Source organism: Macrobrachium nipponense, chromosome 23, assembly GCF_015104395.2.
Source record: "Macrobrachium nipponense isolate FS-2020 chromosome 23, ASM1510439v2, whole genome shotgun sequence".
NCBI lineage: Eukaryota > Metazoa > Arthropoda > Malacostraca > Decapoda > Palaemonidae > Macrobrachium > Macrobrachium nipponense.
The window spans coordinates 60,950,755-60,959,430 of NC_061090.1; the positions used below are offsets into that span (position 1 = coordinate 60,950,755).

Sequence of the window (8,676 nt, forward strand, 5' to 3'; positions counted from 1 at the left end):
ATTCCTTTTATTGTACCTCCGTTCATATTTTCTCTATTCTTCCATCTTGCTCTAACTCAGACCCTCTCTAACAATATTAAATAATTAATATATATATATATAGCATTATACTTATATATATATATAATATACTATATAGTATATAAACAAGCTCGTCAGTTGTAGTAATGCTACATTGTCACAGTCGCCACGTCGTCGTCAATCTACGTTCGAATTTAGAAACGAGGACAAAAACGCTTCGTCTACGGCGCACATAATATGCCGAGCAGCTTTCAATTTCTCTCGCTATTATTACGAAGCCATAACCCAGAAAGACGCGACGGGTCGCGCGAGAGACGAGTCAAGAGAAATACTAGGTCTGAAACCGAAGAGAGGCTGCATTGCACACAGAGAGAGAGAGAGAGAAGGTTTAATCTGGCATTCAAGGTTCTCCTGTCAACTGCCTACCCCCCCTCCCCCTCCCCCCGGCTCCTCCATCCCGACCAACCTTTACAAGGTGCCTGGGTTGATAAAGTACGGTTGATGAGAGAAAGGGTACTATGTGTGGCTGAAGTTTGAACAACGTGTAGATATATATATATATGATATATAATATATATATAAATATATTATCATATATATATTAATATTATATATATATATATATTATATTTACTTTTCCCTCCCACGTAGTGGATGGGGTGGATGCAAAAAAATAGCATATATATATATAATATATGATTATATATATATATTATCTATATATATTATATATATATAATATAATATATATATTTCTAGATTATATGCTATTTTTTTGCTCCACCTCCACTACGGGGAAAAGATATATATATATATAGAGTAATATATATAGTATTCTATATTTGATATATAATATCTTTTTCCCCGTAGGGATGGAGGATTGGATTTGCAAAAATAGCATGCGTCTGCGAGCCCAACCACTTTCCTCATGGATGTCAAAGGGGCTATGTGTCGACGACGGTCGCTGGCTGGCTTTCCACAAAGGTCACCCGTGAGGAGAAAAAATCATATCCTTTAGTTTTCCAATTCAAGGATGAATTCCCTTGTTCAGACGATTTCCGCGACAAAATGAAGGCTCATAAACAGCACGTTGATTACCCTCAAACTTGCTGTCATGCATCTGTCTCTTGTCTTCCTGGATATAAATATCCTTCCGTTGTAAAAACCTTTACCAACGGTCGTCTTCCATTCTCTCCACGAGAACCAACCACCTCAAACACCGACCTATCTTCTCACCCACACCAATCCTTCCATCACATCCTGATTCCACAGACATCGGAAACAACGCTTATTATTTCGATCTTTGTTTCAGTTCTTTGTCCACCGAACCCTTCAAATAATCACACCAGAACCGAGGATATTTCTATTGATTTTTGTCACATATCTTTGCCCACCATACCCTTCAAATAATCACACCAGAACCGAGGATATTTCTACTGATTTTTGTCACAGTTCTTTGCCCACCATACCCTTCAAATAATCACCCCAGAACCGAGGATATCTTGAAAAAGCAAATCTGAAGGGAAACGATAAAATCTCATTACAGCGACGTCGACGGAACACGGCCAAATTTTCTTTCGTTTTACTCAACCTTTGATTGCTGGTTCTAGGCAACTGGCGGATGATGACGTAAGGCTTCGCCTCCGAGCGAAGAACACGCAATAGTGCTGTCGACGAAGTCTTGCAATGGCGACCTGGAAATTCATTCTCTCTCTCTCTCTCTCTCTCTCTCTCTCTCTCTCTCTCTCTCTCTCTCATTTTTACATACATACAAGTTATTGAAGAATTATTCCGTAGAATTGGATTTCAGGAGAAAGGGAGAGCAAAGACATTAATATGTTTATGTATGTATGTATGTAATGTACATACATACATGTAAATAAATTCTTCTGTTAAAACAGGATACGTGAAACTCCATTGAGTTTGGAGACGAGAGTGAAGCCCTAGACTCAGAGGGGAAGTTTATCTTGATTCTGTTTTATTTGGGGTTTGAAAAACTTCATGCGCATATGTAGACAAGTGCACATACACACACATATATATATGTATGTATATATATATATATATATATATATATATATATATATTATATATATATATGTGTGTGTGTGTGTGTGTGTGTGTGTGTGTATGTATGTATATGTGTGTATGTCTCAAGTATAAAAGGTCCATTAAAACACTCTGGTTTAAAGCTAGTCCACCGAAATATAGTCCTTAGCTTTAAACCAGAGTGTTTTAATTGGCCTTTTATACTTGAGACATACACACATATACATACATACATACATACACACACACACACACACACACACACACATATATATATATACACATACATACATATATATATGTGTTTGTATGTGCACTTGTCTACATATGCGCACGAAGTTTTTCAAACCCCAAATAAAACAGAATCAAGATAAACTTCCCCTCTGAGTCCAGGGCTTAACTCTCGTCTCCAAACTCAATGGAGTCTTCACGTTCTCCGCTCCGGCGCCCTCAGTCCAAATCACACAAGGTCACACGTATCCACCGTGAAAGGTCACAACACCGCAGAGGTCGTCCCCGAGCCGAAAGCTCTCCTCACCTCTTTTTCCCCCCTAGGTCACACGGAGGGTGGTGCTACGGGCGCTGGAACGGGGAGAAACCAGGCCCATCCGAGGAAAAGTGACTACCTACTCAGTGATAGTATTGGCGACACAAGTGTCGTATCATATCCAGTGATAATAATAAAAATAGATAGTTAAAATAGATATATAAAAAACTGAGTTTTATTTACAATGGACATAAAAAAAATTGTTTTATTCACTGGTTCTTAAAGTAAGTCAGTGTTTCCCTTTACTCAGAATGATAGGAGATATATATATATATAGTTATATATATATATATATATATATATATATATATATATATATACTATATATATATATATATATATATATATATATATATATATATATATATATATATATATATATATATATCTATATTATATATATTATATATATATATATATATATATATATATATATATATATATATATATATATATATATATATATATATATATTATATATATATATATATACATATATGTGTGTGTATATATATATATATATATATATATATATATATATATATATATATATATATATATATATACACATACATAGACATACGTCTCGTGTATGTATCAGCTCTTAACCGCATGACATCATACGAATGGATGATTCAAGGTAATCGGTTATACATTATTTTTTTTTTTTTTTGTAAAAGAAACTATTGTGCCGGCTTTGTCTGTCCGTCCGTCTGCACTTTATTCTATCCACCCTCAGATCTAAAAAAAAAGAAAAAAAAAAACTACAGAGGTTAGAAGGCTACAAATTGGTATTTGATCATCCACCCTCCAATCATCAAACGTACCAAATTGCAACCTTCTAATCCCAGTAGTTTTTGTGTTACTAAATGTTAAAGTTAGCCATGGATCGTGCATCTGGCAGCACTTTCTGGAGCCATGGGACGCATCCTCACTTTACCGTATCTGGTGAGCAACTGAAATGATACCGGTCATAGCTGATGATTTTATACAGCATTGTACATTGTACAGAAAACTGTTTCTTCGGCCCATTTTTTACTTGTTTTCCGGGAGTCTGGTTACAAAAGCAGGATTAAAAAATTATGACAATTAAAACTATGTACACCAAACTTGATAAGAAAACTGATACACCCACCCAAAGACATCTTTGGAAAGATGGCCAAATCAAAACTCACAACAATCATGAAAAAAACATTTACATTTAATAAACAAAACAAAACTTCGAATGCAACACTCACAAGAAACCGAAGTGTGGACTCTGATAACCAGCTTCGCCAAAAACTCTTAGTCGCCAAAGCTATCAGTATTATTGAGGAATAGCGGAGATTACGAACAACCTAAAACCTGCACTATCAGCAATAAAAATGGCTCTTAATGCCGTAAGAGGGCAAAAGCCTGTGTCTGATAACAGCTGCAACTTTGCCATGTCTCAAGTGGGTGGCTCCGAATCCTGACTTGGGAAAAATAATGACCAGTCACTGCGGGAAATAATCAGCAGTGAAGTGTCTGAGTGTATTTCTAGAGTCACTGATCTGGAGATCAGTGACTCTAGAAATACACTCAGACACCAGTGTTTGAAGAAATACATCCAGAGATCAGTGACTCTAGATATACACTCAGACAACAGTGTCTCAAGATAAACATCCAAACACCAGTGTCTGAAAAAAACGTCTAGAAATCAGTGACTCTAGATATGCACTCAGTCATCAGTGTCTGAAAATAAACATCCAAACACCAGTGTCTGAAAAAAACGTCTAGAAATCAGTGACTCTAGATATGCACTCAGTCATCAGTGTCTGAAAATAAACATCCAAACACCAGTGTCTGAAAAAAAACGTCTAGAAATCAGTGACTCTGGAAATACACTCAGCCACCAGTGTCTGAAGAAAATCATTCAGACACTAGTAAAAAAAACATCTGGAGATCAGTGACTCTAGAAATACGCCCAGTGTCTGAAAAAACCATTTAGATACTATTTTACCAGTGTCTAAATCTAGAAACCAGTAACTCTAGAAATACACTCAGACATCAGTGTCTGAAGAAAAACATTCAAGACACTGGTGATCAGTAACTCTAGAAGTACACTCAGACATTGCACTCGTAGTTAGGTTAGGTTAGGTTAGGAAATGAGATGAAAGCCATTGCATTTTTATGCATCTAATACATAAAATATTGTCCAGAAATTCGAAAGTTGTTTTCTTCTAACTTTGTTTATGCATATATTTACAGAGCTAAAAGGATCAAGTTAGAGTTCCAGACAGAAAGACTGTGAAGTGGAAAAGCGAAAATGAGGGGGGTTGAGGGGGGGTGGGGGGGGAGGTTGATGAAATGAAAAATCTTCCACACGTAGGTATATGATGGCTTTTGGTCGCTCTTGTTGGTGGTGATGAGCTAGCCCCTCCCCCACCCCCCGTCATTCTCCAATTCTGACCTCCACCTCCACCTCCTCCTCCTCCCTGCTCCCCAATACACCCATTCTCCCTACTCCTCCCTCTTTTTGTTACATGACTCACGCGTCTACCACCTATCCGGTCCCCATCCTCCCCCACCCTCCCCCCACCCCCAACCCCTTACCTCAACACACTGCTGCGACGCCCACACAGACACACGCATTTACCTCGCCCATCTGATTGTTCACATGCACCCACTGAAAGACCGTGGGTTTGCAACCAGCCCTGGTTTGCACACGACTATGACACAGGACCATTATTATTATTATTATTATTATTATTATTATTATTATTATTATTATTCAGTTGATCAACCCTATCATATGGGGCAAGCTCACCACAAGAATCATTGACTTGAAATTCAAGCTTTCAAAGATAATGCTGTTCATTATTATTATTATTATTATTATTATTATTATTATTATTATTATTATTATTATTATTATTAAGAAGTTCACAATCTCTTCATAAGGAAACTACCTTCTCACTTTACATTTTAACGTCACCACTGATGAGGAACACCGTTCAGGTGTCCGAAAGTCTATCTTTGTTTTACACAGTGATATACTCTACTATATAATTGTGGATTTTTTAACAGATTATTATTATTATTATTATTATTATTATTATTATTATTATTATTATTATTATTATTATTATTATTATTATTATTATTCAGAAGATGAACCCTATTCATATGGAACATGCTCACCACAAGAATCACTGACTTGAAATTCAAGTTTCCAAAAAATATCAAGTTGTTCATCAGGAAGAGGCAATAGAAGGCGATAGGAAATACCGAAAGAAGAGATCAGTTATTAGAAAAGAAAAACTAATTAACAAATGAATACACAGATTGACAACAATTTAAATGAATGATTACACTCACAAGGTTTGATAGCAGCACAGAGAATGCTTTCATTATCACTGTGCAAGGACTAAACTCTACTGAGTAAGGTCTTTATTGTGGTTATATATTTTTCCAATATGGCGGCCTTGTCATTAAATTTATTGTAAAAAGACTGACTCTCAGTGTTGCAAGATGTAATGAAAAGAGCAATGTATACTATAGTCCATACATACAATATACAGCAAACAGAAAGGACATTTCTTTATCTATTTTATGCATTCAGATAAACCCTTTTCATAGGGAGCAAACCAGCAAACCCACTACAGGGGCCACTGACTTGATACTCAAACTTCCAAAGAACATGGTGCACATCGGGAAGAAGTAAGAGGAGGTAGAAGGAAATACAGAAAGAAGAGATTAAAAAAAACTGAAGATCAAAGAAAGAAAAAAAAACTGAACGAAACAATCCAATAATGACCAAGAAAATCCTTCAGGTTTGAACACTGAAACTGTTAAAATCCAGCCGGACGTTTGTCGTTCTTCTGTCTAAAAAGGTAATTTTCTGTCTTTGCTTCCATTCTTTACATTCTGCTGCCCCCTATGTTGTTTTCCAGTCTCTAATGTCACCCCGTTTTGTTATAGACCACGTTTGTTCGTCCGTCATAAATTCAACACACCTGCTGTACCTAGACCGTACCTGTAATAACATTAGTTCGATGTAAAATAATATACTGCAACACTCACACACACACACAAAGATTTAAATATAAAATTATGCATTGTAATAGACTGTTGTGTCCTAAATAATAAATTATAAAACCACAGAAACTTCCAACGTAGTTTGATGCAAAATAATATACTGCAACACACACACACATACACAGATTTAAATATAAAATTATGCATTGTATTAGACTGTTGTGTCCTCACTAAATTATAAAACCACAGAAACTGCCACCGTCACAAGGAAGTAATCCATCAAAAGGGTGTGCTGTCAAAACGCCCAGCTACAAACGCTGATATACAGCATTCTTTTCTTTCCATGTTACTTCCCACCTTCTCCTGACAATAATTAGTTTCTTGGTGCAACTGCGAGATTACCCTCCTGTTAAACCTATCAAAGCTTATTGCGGCCAATTTCCCTTTCAGCGCTGAATGACCTCAAAGGTCCCAGCACTTGGCCTTTGGCCTAAATTTTAATATTCTATTCGATTATCAGCTGCATTTATTTCAGTCTTTGTTCATAACCTCCTTCCAGTGGGAGAAAGACCAAGTGGAAACTGTTCTATTTTCATAACAAATTACAAATACTGTATAAACCCGGACTTGGGCAGTATCCTACGGGACATCAGACCTAACAGGAAAAATACATAATGAATGCAGCTAAGGGAATTATCCTTCCCCCAGCGATGACTTCAATAATAACGACGTATACCAAAGACAAAAATGACCAAAGATCCCACCCCCCTAAAAATTCCCCGACTCCTCATCTTGAAGTCGCATCTCGCTCGAGGGGTACTTCCCTAATTCCACCGACGCGTCTACGAAATCGGAAATGACAAACGAAGGAAAACAGTTACCTTGACCTTGCATTTCCGAAGAAAAGCTCTCTCTCTCTCTCTCAGATGATTATAACTAACTCCGTCCTCTTGTTCACCAGATTTCCAGATTTTTCGTGTCTGCTTCTCTCTCTCTCTCTCTCTCTCTCTCTCTCTCTCTCTCTCTCAATGGCTAACTCTGTCATCTTGTTCATCAGCTTTTTCTATTTACTGTCTTTCTTTAAAGGCTTCTTTTTCTCCCGCCCCCTTCCTCTCTCTCTCTCTCTCTCTCTTTTATAAGTCTACAGTTATAACCAGCAGTCTTCGCTGTTTACAGACACACCTTCTCTCATATGGCTGAATATCCGACGAAGCTGATCCGTCAGAGTATTTATGATTCAGCATCTTAAAAGCTTTGGACCTCGTCGCGTTAATGAGTCGTAATTTGAGCTAGAGAGAGAGAGAGAGAGAGAGAGAGAGAGAACTGACGCACACCACCAGTGGAATCAGGGTATGACAGGAGTGTCATCAACCACGGACAGTTATAAGAGACGCTAACGATCGGCAACGGTTACTGCTGATTCCGGCTGCGTTATGATTTCCACTAATTTGCTGCGAGAGAGAGAGAGAGAGAGAGAGAGAGAGAGAGAGAGATTTTGATTCCCCATCAATTCTTAATAACAAAAGATAAGGTTACCCAACTCCGACTTTAAATTTAATACATTCATGAGGAACGGAGTTTTAGTAATGGAGAGAGAGAGAGAGAGAGAGATAGCAGAAAAAGCTGATGAACAGGACAGTTTTAGTTATGGAAAGAGAGAGAGAGAGAGAGAGAGAGAGAGAGAGAGAGAGAGAGAGAGAGAGAAGGATGAGGGGGGCGGGTTTAAAAAGATCACGTGATTATAAAAAAAAAATACGCCTGGAATAGATTTAAAATCAGTCAAAGTAAATTGGAAATAAGAGATTCTAAAGATAAAAAAAATAATTAGAATATTAACGAAAAATTCATAAGGGCTCGTTGGCGTTAGAAATCCGTACAACAGTGTTTATTTTACTTTGAAAAAAAAAAATGGAATATAATGTCAGGGGATTTAGCCAAGTTTGTTGTCAATACATACAGAAGGCAGAAGAAAAAGAACGCTAATCCACAGCGCCAGATGTGCTCTTGCAAGCGTCACCCTTCCAGATTAAATGCTAAATATGACCCATCTGCTTCCGTTA

The 8,676-nt window shown here is 37.1% G+C and overlaps 1 protein-coding gene across 4 annotated transcripts in view; it reads right to left on the minus strand.

Annotated features, from left to right (window-relative positions):
• Window positions 1–8,676, minus strand: part of LOC135201215 (uncharacterized) — a 300,721-nt gene that overhangs the window by 21,071 nt on the left and 270,974 nt on the right. The gene's annotated exons all lie outside the window — the stretch shown is intronic.